General features: G+C 42.3%; 1 long non-coding RNA gene across 1 annotated transcript; it reads left to right on the forward strand.

Annotated features, from left to right (window-relative positions):
• Positions 1-1487: 1487 nt before the first annotated feature.
• On the forward strand, positions 1488-3611 carry LOC141573765 (uncharacterized). Its single transcript, XR_012499883.1, has 3 exons — positions 1488-2164; positions 2985-3106; positions 3466-3611. It is a non-coding gene; the product is annotated as an uncharacterized LOC141573765 (long non-coding RNA).
• Positions 3612-12456: the final 8845 nt, after the last annotated feature.

Here is a 12456-nt window from a genome sequence, read left to right on the forward strand (position 1 = left end):
CTTTCATTTGTAAAAAGAGACAAATGTATTCTTTTCTCATCAACTCACAGCCAAATATTTGCTTGAAAGCAGCAAACTTTTCATATACACTAAATATTGCACCTCCAGTATCCAGAGGCAAAAATGGTTATCTGGGCTTTTTAAAAAAAATAAACTTCATGTTTATTTACAATTTGCCCTGCAATCATTGGTTTTAATTTCTGTCAGTGTGTTGATTATGTTTTAACACAATGACCATTTTTCTTTCACTGTAGACTGATTTTTATTTCCTCTTTCTAGGGGTCATTCCAGCATTTCAGAGCTACAAAAAGCTGATACTGTTTTATTGAGCTTGATTATATAGAACAGAGGTCAGTAAACTTTTCCTGTAAAGGGCCTGACAGTAAATATTTTGGGTTTTGTGGGCCATGTCTTCTGTCATAACTACTCAGCTCTATAGCTGTAATGTGAAAACAGTCAAAGACAATATGTAAACAAGCAGAGCTGTGTTCCAAGAGGACTTTGCAAAAACAGGAGGGGCCTGACTTGGCCCAGGAGCAGTAGTTTGCAGACCTCTGATAGGAATCTCTAGCTCTTTTATGCCTGAAAGATTAAAAGAGGCATCTCTTGCCTGTACTGTTTCAATGCAGCTTAAATAGAATAATAAATTTATACTAGGAAGTATTGTCAGTTGCTGTCATCTCTGCACATTGTTTTGTAATTTTAAATTATTATTATTTTTTAAATGAAGTATAGTCAGTTTACAATGTTGGGCCAATATCTGGCAGATAGCATAATAGTTCAGTCATACATATGCAGCCATATATTCATTTCCATATTCTTTTTTATTATAGGTTACTACAAGATACTGCTGAAATAATAGTGGAATCCAAAACTTGGTAGCAGTAAGTACAAATCGTATCTTTGAGTACCATCTCCCCGTCTTAGTCACTCCCTCCTCAATGTAACCAGCTTCCTCCCCTGACTTGAATTATTCACGCAGTATCATAGGATAGATCGGACTGCTGTTATCATCAGCATTTTATGTGTGAAAACACAGTGCCCATAAAGGTTGAATGACTTGCCTGACATTCACTAACCTTTGTAGCAGCAAAGCTGGGCTTGGAACCCAGATGTCCTGACTCTGTCCAGTGCTGTTTCTACCGCATCACTCTGCTCTCTCAGTAGAAAGAAATCCCTATGGATCCTGGGGAGTGAGTGATCTTTTAGCTTTTAGCAAAATTCCCAGGAAAAGTATCCAGATTTGGGGAACAGAGAGAGTTGAGGCTCCAAGTAGTCCAGCCGGTGGTGACTAGACTTCTGGATGAGGCTGAGCGGTACAGAGGTCTGTGTTGGTGGCTTGAGTCTTTAGCAGCAGCATTCCATGTCTTGGTGGTTAACAGCTAGAGGTTGATCTCCAAGTATTTCCTAGGCAGTTGCCCAGGACTTCAGCAAATGTCCCAGTCTTTATGCATTAGGTGTGATCTGCCTACTTAACACCCAAGTCAGGGATGCTTCAAACATGAAACAAGGCATTAATTAAAATGATGGATGTGCCTAGACTCTCCCATCCATACCATGACGAGCATCACTTACCAATCATGGACTCTTCACATGAGCACTACCTCTGAATCTTGTAGAGAATGCCCACACAGACTCCTTCTCAACCTAAACTTTACAACAACTGAAATCTATTTGCTGTCGTAGCCCTAGATGGCCATGTTATTAGCTGTCGTAGCCCTAGATGGCCATGTTATTAGCTGTAGTTAGATCTGAGGCAGGCGTTGGTTCCAGGGTTCCACAGTGGTATGTGGGTTTTTTGATAAGTACCACCTTTGGCCCCTTAGTCAACTAGTGATGTTTCAGTTTGGAAGCTAGAACATTAGCACACTCGGGAGTGTAACTGCAAGTAGAAGTAGGTCTTTTGGGTCTCAGTAAGTGGCAGAAGTTTAAGAAGGTATTTATGTCTTGAGCATCAAATTGTAGTAGAGGACGGAAAAGAGAAAAATAAGCAAAATGAAATGAACAGATGAGAAAGGAAAAGGAGATACAACCAACATTTATTGTTGCAAATGGAAGCTTCTGGAGAATGATGGAAACAAAAGAAGACTTTATTTTATTCCTGCTGGAGTTCGTTGGGCTTCCTTTTGGCATAAAAGACATTCTTCAGTGTAGCGTTCGTAAGGTACTTGTATTTTATTCTCTGATTAAGCACTAGCATTCAAGTTTTGTGTAATTTATTCTACATTTTCACTTAAGCTTGTTTTTGTATCTATGAGTTTTATGACTTACTAAAAACTTTTTAATCTAACATAATTAAACAATTAATGTGTTTGTATTTTACACGAATGTGATTTATGTACCTTTGAAATAGTGTGATGTAAAGCATAAAAAATTTTTAATTTGTGCAACACCCTTCTCTTCCCCAAAAATATGTTCAGAAATGAACTTGATTTCGTAGCTAGCTGTGTACATTTTAAACAGCACTTATGCTTTTTTCAACTGCTATTACCTTCTTTAGATGATAAATGAGAAACCCGGTTTATCAGGATGAGTCTTGAATTATGAAGTTTTACTTCATATTAGGGTGTTAGGAACACACTCTGGCATAAAGTGGAGTGCCCTGAAAATGAGAGTGTCTTAGATGGAGGTTTGGAATGTGAGTAACTAAATATAGGTTAAATATCTCAAGAAACCTGAAAAACTATTAACTATATAAAAACTTCTGAGCCCAGAGGGACTGGGATAATGATGAGCACGGGCTGTGTAGCAGTAAGCAGTCTCGTGGCATCCTCCCTAACTACCTGGGGAGACGAAAATATCACGGAAGGCAAGGAACTCTGCTTTCTCGCTAATTGAACCAATAACCAGCGTTTGTGTCTGTCGTTCTGGGACTATGCACTCACTCAGATACGTTTGGCAGCTGTTAGAGGATAATTGTGAGCAATTACTGACAATAAAGACTCAATAATTATGGCAAAAATTAATCTATTTTTCCATTGCAGAGAAATCTATCAAATAACTGTAGTGGTTATTATGTTAATAAGAGAACCAAAGAAAACGCTGGAGTCCCGTCAGACTGTCCAGAATGTGAAAATAGAGTGTGGGTGGAGAAAAGATAGATATGGTGAGTATCAGCTAGTCCTTTGATCAGGAATTTTAAAGTCAACTCTGACTTACATTTCATGTTTGCTGTATTCACAAGAAAGCTAAATCATGTCTCCCCCTCACATTTACCTGTCTGTGTATTTCACATTATGTTGGGAATTGCTTTGCTAGCAAATTCCCTTTTCTACACTTATGATTTGGCATTTCCTTGACCAATTATTTCTTTCTCGAGGCAGGTGTATCCCCTTAGCCAAATAAGGTACAACAAATGATTGTCTAAATACTTTCTTTTTTGAGTTACTTTTGCATTTGGAATCTTGCGATTTATTTAGCCTTGGCATGGAGATCCACACCTAAACAGTGTCTCTTAAATCATAGGGAGAAAAAGAAAATTTAACTTAGAAGCCAAAATAGTTATTAGAGGTCACCGATGTGGGGAGAAAGCTGCCATCCACAAGCCAGAAAGAGCGCCCACACCAGGATCTGAATAAGCCAGCACCCTGCGTTTGGACTTTTCCAGCCTCCAGAACTGTGAGAAACCAGTTTTTCTTGTTTAAGCCATTCAGTCTGTAGTATTTTATTACAGAAGCCCTAGCTGACTGAGACACCCATGGGCAGGGACTTAAATTAAAATAAGAGCTGTTTCAGAGGACCCAGGACCCAAGAGACAAAGCCCTCCCACACTCTCTTTGGGTCACAGTAAGGGGTAGCATTTAAGGGCAGGGGCTCACATGACCTGGGGTTACAAAACTGGTTGTGGGACCTAGGGCCTCAGTAAGTGTAATTTTCCATATTTGAAAATAGTTCTACTTCAGGATGACACCTGCACCCCAATGTTCATAGCAGCACTATTTACAATAGTTCTGATAACAGTAATGATGCAGGAAAACAGATGTGAGGCGTGAGGAAGGCCGTGTCCCAGGCCTCAGCTGAGTCCCCGGGACGTGCCCCACCAAATGTGGGTCCTTGGCTTCACGCAGGAAAGCATTCAACAGCAAGCCACAGTTGAGAGACAGATACATGCTGCATAGCGTGTAGGCTGTTTCAGAAGGCAAGAGAAAGGCCACGAGGTGTGGAGGCTGGGTGCTCAGATTAGAGTAAAAGTAGTTACACACTCCATAGACAAGAGTGCAGGCCATCTCCGAAGAGGAGGGAGTGAGAGGCAGCCACGAGGCGCTGTGTTGCCAGTTTTTATGGGCTCGGTAGCTTCATATGCTTCATATACCGTTCCAACTACCCTGGGAAAGGGTCTGGGATTTCCAGGAAGTTGGCCATTGCCCACTCTTTGACCTTTTGTAGCTAGCCTTGGGACTGCCATGGCACTTGTGGGCGTGGTATTCACCATGCTGATACATTACAATGGATGTATAATGAAGCGCAAGGTCTACTAGAAGGCAAAGCTCCCACCCTCTTGAGCCTCAAGGCCTCCTGGGAGCTGAATCTTCCACCATTTTGATGTTAATTGCTGCGTCATTCCTTGACCGGCTGTGCCCTGCCCCCTTCCCTCCTATCTCAGTAACAAAAGTGGTGAGGCCGGGAGGATTGACGAAGACGTGAAGCTCTGGTCAGTGTTTGGCATGAGTAAATCAGTAAACAGGAACTGATATTTGTACTGTATCTATCAAAGTTCAGAGAAGATAAGGAAACCAATTACTGTGAGCGGGGCCCCACATTAATACTGCTGAATTGTAGCATTAAATACAGCTGACAGTTGGATGATTTTTGAAAATGAGTTGCAGATCTTTACTGAAATAGTCACTTTTGCCTCTATAACGTAGGTTGGCTCTTCCCTATACACAGAGACATTTACAGGGACGGGGTTGGATTTTACCTCAGCCGTTTGTTCCTGGAAAACAGCCAGAACTGAGAAATGCCCCTGCCTTTTGTGTCCTGGAGAATGGCTTACTGCAAAGAGGTACCTTTGCTCAAACGACTTTGATACAAATCAAGCCGCCTCCTCCCCCCCTCCCCCCTCCCCCTCCCTCCACCTCTGTTTACATATAACAGGGCTACAGACATTCTCCAAGTTCCCAGTCTTAAATGAGGAGCTGAATGTTTTGTTCCCATTGAGTAAGATAATAGGATATTTGTTGACCAAATTTAACTCATCTTTTCTCCCTCCCCCAGGACTCTGATTCTGACCCGCCCTTGCACAGAGCCAGCACAGAGCCCCTCCTTAAAGACCCATCCAGGGAACAAGGCAGTGGGCTGACAGTAGGACAAAATGTGGTCCTCACTGGTCCCACTTCCCCAAGCCTGGCATTGCCCCAAAACTGGGTTCCCCTCTGGGTGGGTGTCCACTCAGAAGACACAACCAAGTCAAAGGTCAGGAGACGCGAGGAGTCATTCCTGGCAGCAAGTAACGAGAACACTGGGACTGTTTCCCAAAGCAGTGTCTCCCCTACCCCCGAACTGGGGCCGTTTGAAGCTAAGTGTACGTGCATATTCATGAAGGGGCTTGGGGAGCAGGCAGAGTCCAGGCTTTAGCTGATACAAGTCACAAGGGTCAGAAAAGGTCAACAGCATCATCCCTTAGGTTCCCGTTGATCTGGTAGTTGAGCCCTGAGGGTGGATTTAAATTCAGCAAAATGGCTCAAGACTGGGCTTTAGGCTAGTCTTTGCCAGTGAAATAGAACTGGGAGTCTTTACAACTGATTTATTAACTTTACTATTGTTACTTCTCTTGCTTGATAAGCTTATCTTTTTGTTCTCTTAAGACCATTATTACTGAGACCTTTTCCAGGACGAGCACTGTGGCCAGGCTTAGACCACAAAACTGCTTAGGCCAGAAATGGCTTCTCTTATGTCAAGAAAGCCATGCCTGGTTCTGTTTCTCCAGTGAGTGGTCCTACCCTGCCTACTTGCACTGGTCCTTCCCAGCCGTGTTTCCTTGTCCTTAAGAAACATTGCTTTTGCCTAACCTCTGGGACACTGGCTGGTCCTGTGATCACAGCATCCCCTCTCTTGCTGTAGTCCCACTCAGCACCCTTGTAAAAATCCCTTAGAACGGTCTCTCTCTCTCACTCAGTCCAGATTTATTTTACATTTGATGAAGGAAACTTGAATGAAACAAAAATTTGTCAAAGTCCTCTGAGAGTCTTCAATTAATTGGCTCTGCAGACTGTCCTCCCTTCTCCCCTCGTGACTGCCGCTGTTTTGGTTTCTGCTCCTATCATTGGAAATGGTAAAATAGAGAAATACGTGATCAGACTGGGGAGTCCTGCCTTCCTTTTAGGAAGGTGTCCTCAAGAGCATTTCTTTTCTAATCCAATTCTAAGTATTTTAATAAAATTTCTTGTTGTTCAGCATCTTCTGTAGCCCTAAAAACCCAGTTATCATGCCAAGTCAGTTTCAAGTGATTTTTATAAGATACATTAGAAAATTTAAACTACCTTTACTCTAGAGAGCAACGGATATGATTGAATAGGCCTATAATGTTCTCATCAAAAGGTTTGTGAATTAAAATGATTGGGATTGTCTCCAGGGTGATATGTGCTATTTAGAAGAAAGTTGAGCTTGGGTTTGTGATATCCTGAGAAGAACTGGTTTAGAATCATGTAGGTTTTGACCCCAGTTTCAGTTTGCTGTTTTGTAGCAGCTGAGTGACAGGTTCTCAACTGTTTCACCCCTGAAAATTAAAATAAACAAACAAAAAACATATCTCAATTGTTGTTGGGATCACTGAATGTGGGCACAGTGCTTAGAGTTGTGCCTCGGACCAGTTAAAGAACTACTATTATTATTAATAAGGCAGTTTCTTTTAGTCCTCTTCCGTCCCTTTGTTCAGTGGAAGAAAGTCTCTCCCTGTCTCTGGATGAGAAGTTAGGCAGTTCTCTGACTTCTGATCTATTTTAATATTTTCAGAGTCCTTTAAGCTACAAGACACATCTTTGGTTTGGAAACTAGGATGTCTAGACCCGGAAAGTCTTGATTTTAAAGGAAGCCAGCACATGGGATCTGGGTAGAGGACGTGTGGCCACATGTGTGCATGTAGCGTATCTGGTTTGCATCTTTTTTTCTCCACCTCTAAGTCTGGTAGATGTGTGTTACAGAGTCTTCCTCTCCTCGAGGATAATTTTGGTTCTTCAGAGACCAGCCCTCTCCTTTGCTTGGGGAACTCTCTCCTCCAGCTCCACTGACTTTGGCAGATAGATTTTCATGTCTGTTGGTCACTTACTTCTGTAGCAGATCCTTGAGAATCCACAAGTCCACTGCCACCTCTTCTCTGCTGGTGGTGTTTCTCCTACAGGAGGTTCTTCTTGGACAAAGTTTGATCACTAACCCCTGACACTCTGTCCCATGAGAACTCTCACTCCCTCATGGTCCTCACGAGGACCCCGGCAAAGACCAGCCCGTCCTTTGTCCCGAACAGGCACTTGTAATGCAAGGTGATTCCAAAGTGGCTTTGTCTTCTTCAGCCCTAAGTTATCTGTCTCCTGCTCTTCAGATCTCAGGCAGAAGTCAAAAACTAGGCTGTGGTGCTCTTTCAACCTCAGGGAACCCATTCCAAGGTCTCTGAATGATCCTGTTGGAGTTGCTTCCTCTGGGACGAAGGGAGATGCACTTCCAGCCCAGTCCTCAACGCTGGCGAGCTGTATCTGAGGCTTATCTCTGGTTCTCGGCCATCTAGAGCTTGCAAGTTCAATCAGGTAGGCTCTTTGGCAGCACCCTTAGATATCTGGCATCTGATAACTCGTAGACTTGATTCCCCTTTAACACCCTCCTCCTTTATTAAGGCTATTCAGCTCAGTAAAAAATAAATACTCAGGTTATTTGCACAATTAACAATAGCTTAGTACCAGAAATGATTCTGCCAGGTGATCTGTGAAACTTCCAAAAGGGTCAGGAGAGAAAGTAAATAAATGAAAAGGGTGAGTTTTAATACTAAGTCCAAATTTCACACCACTACCAGCAGCATGGGCATTAGTGATGCAGGTGGGACCAGCTTCAGTGGACATTTTAGCCCCCTCCTCAATTCATATCCTCAGTGATAGAATAAAAACAATAGCTACTGTTTAAATGGGCTTTGTTAGCAGACACTGAGCAAAACACTTTTATATTCTTTATCTCATTTAATCCTCAGTGTTATTCAGGATGTCAGAAGAAATTAATAATTTGTCCAAGATTACATGATTAGCAAACATAAAGGTATAAAGGTGATACCAATTCTCTCTGGATCTATAACCTGAGCTCTTAAGTATTGAGTTACCAGAGGATAGGTTCTATCTCATTGCAGAAATAATTCAGAAATGAAACACACAGAGGTCAAGAAAGCAAAGTGAGGATATTTTAAGTGATAGTATGCTCTCAAGGGGAGAGAGGGCAGACTCAGGTGAGTAGCTGCTCTGAGAGTTTTCGGCAAGCTGGGTATGTGGAGTGTAAAACTGAATGGGTGGGATATTCATTGAGGAGGGAGGGGTTAGAGTCGTATTTCCTCTTTTCAGCCCAGCTCCATTTCCCTGAGGGGAGGAAGGATTTTTGTCCTTATTTAGTCTTGATCAGAAGTGTCACGGCATCAGTGCGTGTATGGTACTTCTTATCTGCAAGGCTTATTTTATTGTAATGAGGGCATAATGAGCAAAGGTTACATTTGGATGCTGGAGATTCCTGCATTTTCCCACCTTTCTTTATCTGCCTCTAGGGGACACTTGTCAACACAAAACATGACTTTCTGTCAGCCCCCAGAGGTTTTTGCTTTTCTTTGTCTGCCCAAGGACCCCATTTGTTCACAAGATGTATGATTTCCTGCCACATGGCCCCACCCCCTTTTTTCTTCTCATATCCGACTTTCTGCCTGCTCTCACAAATGCACTGGTTGGTGTTATTCCAGACCCTTTCCTAGGTTTTAGGTCTTGCAGAAAATTTGTCCATGGTCTTGTGTCACATTTAAACCTTGTACAGGCTCAATCTGTGAGGAAGAAAACATGTTCTGAGAGTTCATTCAGTATTTTTTCTTACATTTATCTAGAGAAGTGCCATGCCACGTGTTAGCACAGAGAACAATATTCTCTTTAAGTTTTCCAGATAGTCCCCCAGGGACACAGTCAAAATCAAAATCAGTAATTTGGTAATGGATTCAAAAGGTGCATTTTGTGAACATAAACAGTAGGAAATGATTTCTTACTTCCTCTTTGGGGAGAACCAGACAGCCTAATGTCAACTAGAATATAACTAAATCTAAGTTTACAGTAGGAAACAGCGGGAGATGGAGGGATGGAGAGAGAGAGACAGAGAAAGCAGCACGTTAAGAGCTGGAAGGGAAATAATTAAGTCATTATTTCCCAAACTGTGTTTTTCACCCTGCCCCGCACGACGTTAATAGCCATTCTTGGATAGAGTTCTGAGGACAAACACATTTGTGAAACGCTGGGTTAAACGGGCCTCCATCCTCCATTTCCTCAGTCCTGAACAGCTTTTTCGAGTCTCTAAGAAGGGACACAGTTTACTGTAGTTTCACCCTCCTTTGATCACAGAAGCCTCTTGTTTCCTCCGTCCACCCACCGCTCAGAAAAAACATAACACAAAACTCCAGTGCCCCAGGGAAGCCTCTTTGAGAAATGATGGTCTTGGTGGTCACAGGAAGGAAGCCGCTGCTCGAATCAATCCACGGTTAAGTGTGATTATTGGGGGAGAAATAGAGGCAGGCTTGCAGGGGTCTTTTCACCTGCAGGAACACAATCAAAATCGTTTCCTGGTGAGAAGCAAAGCGTCCAAGTCAGATGCTTCACCAGGAGGAACAGCGCATGATGAGGCTGCACATTCAGCCCAGCCGTCTGACGTGTGTGCCCTGAGACGGATGGCAAGGCTCTGACTTCTCTTTGAGCATTTTAAGTGATAAATACTTATTTTTGGCACCAAAAGTCACGGTCTTTTTTTTGACACTGCTTTCCCAGCTGAAATAATTCCTCACAATGATATGCACAGACTGTGCACTCCAGATAAACTTCCTTCTGCCATCTGCAAATGGAGCGTAAACAGTAGGAGGGCACTGAGGCTACGATACGCAGCTCCTTTTAGTAACAACCAGAGAGGAGCAGATGTTAGCAAGGGGAGTGTCACAAGGCTTTTAAATTTATTTATTATTTTACATCACAGAGTGTTAAAGGCATGATACTAATCTCATTTTGCCTTAAAGAAATGGGAAATGAGTTCTTCTGGTAGAAGGAAGCTACTCAGGCCACTTTGGAAAACAGTATAATTAAGATCGCTTTCACAGAAATGGACTTTACTGGGTTCCGAGCCTGACTTTGCTCCTAGACCCTCTTTCCATGTGACTGAGCCCAACAAAATTGTCACCCACCTGGGATTCATGTTGACAGCTCCGAGACTAAACAGCCTTTTGCTGTGACCCTTTTAAGCTAGTTCTGAAGTCACTTGGCCGTTACCCACCTTCTTGGAGAACCCCACCATTTCACCACACACTGCAACCACGTAGCTTTCCTATCTGTTCTTAACTCTGTGTGAAAGTAGTTGATGGGATTTATTGAGAGCATAAATTCATCACCCTTGGATATAAGAGATTCCAACCAAAGGAATTAAGAAGTTCTGTTCAAATAAGTAATACTATATTCTGAAATAAGGATGATAAGATATTAACAGTGGTAATCTCGGGGGGCAAATGGAGGAGTCGTATTCCTTTGTGAGTTTTTAAATTACAGTAAAAGTCCCTATTTTTGCGTATACGTATACTTTTTGATTTAGAAATCACCTTTGCTTGCAGTATCACAATTAAATCTTATGACACGCTGGTGAGGACGGTGAAGAAAGTATTTGAAACCCAGTCGTGCGATTGGCCCAATAGCACTGGCTACAATGCTGGATGCCCCTGAGGCCGTGACGTTTCAAAGGTCAGCTCACTCTCCACTGTGCGCAGTATCTCCTGTAAAGATTATGCTTCGGGTATTCAGTTTTAGAACTGCTTGAAAGACATGATTTTTGAGAGTTAGGGAGATGGATAAGGGATGGCTAAGAATTCTTAATGTCTCTGATGACTAGTTACTTCTTCAGTTTGTGATGAACCTGACAATATATTCTTTTTTAAAAAATACCATTAGTAGCAGTAGTAATAGTAGTACCTAACTTTATTAAATATCCAGCTGTATGCCAGGTACCATGTTACATGCATTTAAAAATCATACCCATCAAGGCATAGACGGAGGGAGGGAGAGAGGAAGAGAGAGATTTCCTCAATTACAGTTGATGAAACTGAGTGATAAAGATTCTGAGAGATTAAATAAATCCCTCCAGGTCACTTATTTATTTAAAGGGTAAGTGGCGATGCCAGGAACTAAATCCAGGAATCTATGACTCTTAAACCCTAGGGTTAGTAACCACACACCCAGGCAAGGCAGATGCACAGTGTATATGCTGCCACTGCCTGTTCCTCTGTCCATGGCAGACATTGTTAATCGATTCTGGCACCCCATGGTAGCCAACCTCAAGGTGCCTGCTTTCCCCCTGCAGCTCTCCCGATAGCCACTACTGTGTGATCGGTGTTGGCGTGTAACACGAGTGCCGTTCTTTCCATCAGCTATACTGAGCTTCATAGTCTAAACCACTGAGATATTTTGAGGGGAAAGAAAAATAGCTAACGTGTTTTATCATTGATTATTAACACCCTGTCACTATTAATACTGCATAGGGATGTTTATATATGTATTTTAGTTGTTGACAGGTGGGAAATGAAGTGAATGATTGTTACTTTGGTACTGCAGCGCATGCAGCCTAAGAGTGATGATCGTGGACCTTGTTTGATTTAGAATATGCATTTTTAATATTAGGCAAGTGCAGTCATTGTTACTAGTTCCAGTATAAATAACATTTCAGATACCATGTGTCCAGCCATCTGCAGGATCCCAGGATAATGTGTGTTCCAGTGAAGTGAACTATACAACAGGGAGTTGTGCGAGCAATTAGTTGTTTTCTGTGTGTCGTCTGATTCCACCAAGGCTGGCATAGAAAGGGAGACTTTTATAAGGAAAAAGAATAAAGACAAATAAGAATTTTTAATGGATGGGGCCATGAACATTATGATCATTTGTCCATTGTCTCAAAGAAAGTGTAAGGGTCCTGAAATCCTTGAAGGAGGCTAAGATCTCCTGGGTCACATTAGTTTCCTGAAAATCCTCAAACTCTAAAAAATGGAGAACCTCCCATTCAAGGAAAGCCCAGCAGTGGCTACAATGATAAATCAGTCCACAGAATTCTCCGCCACTTGTTTAAATTATAATGACTCCCAGACATTTTTCTGAGAAAGGCTGCAGGCAATGACCATTTTTGACCTGATGGTTTTGATGGAGGAGGTGGTGATGGCTGTTAGAGAAGCTTTACTTTTAGTAGCAGAACACAAAGAGGTGAGATTCTGGTAAG

The sequence above is a fragment of the Camelus bactrianus genome, chromosome 17 (assembly GCF_048773025.1).
Source record: "Camelus bactrianus isolate YW-2024 breed Bactrian camel chromosome 17, ASM4877302v1, whole genome shotgun sequence".
Classification (NCBI taxonomy): domain Eukaryota; kingdom Metazoa; phylum Chordata; class Mammalia; order Artiodactyla; family Camelidae; genus Camelus; species Camelus bactrianus.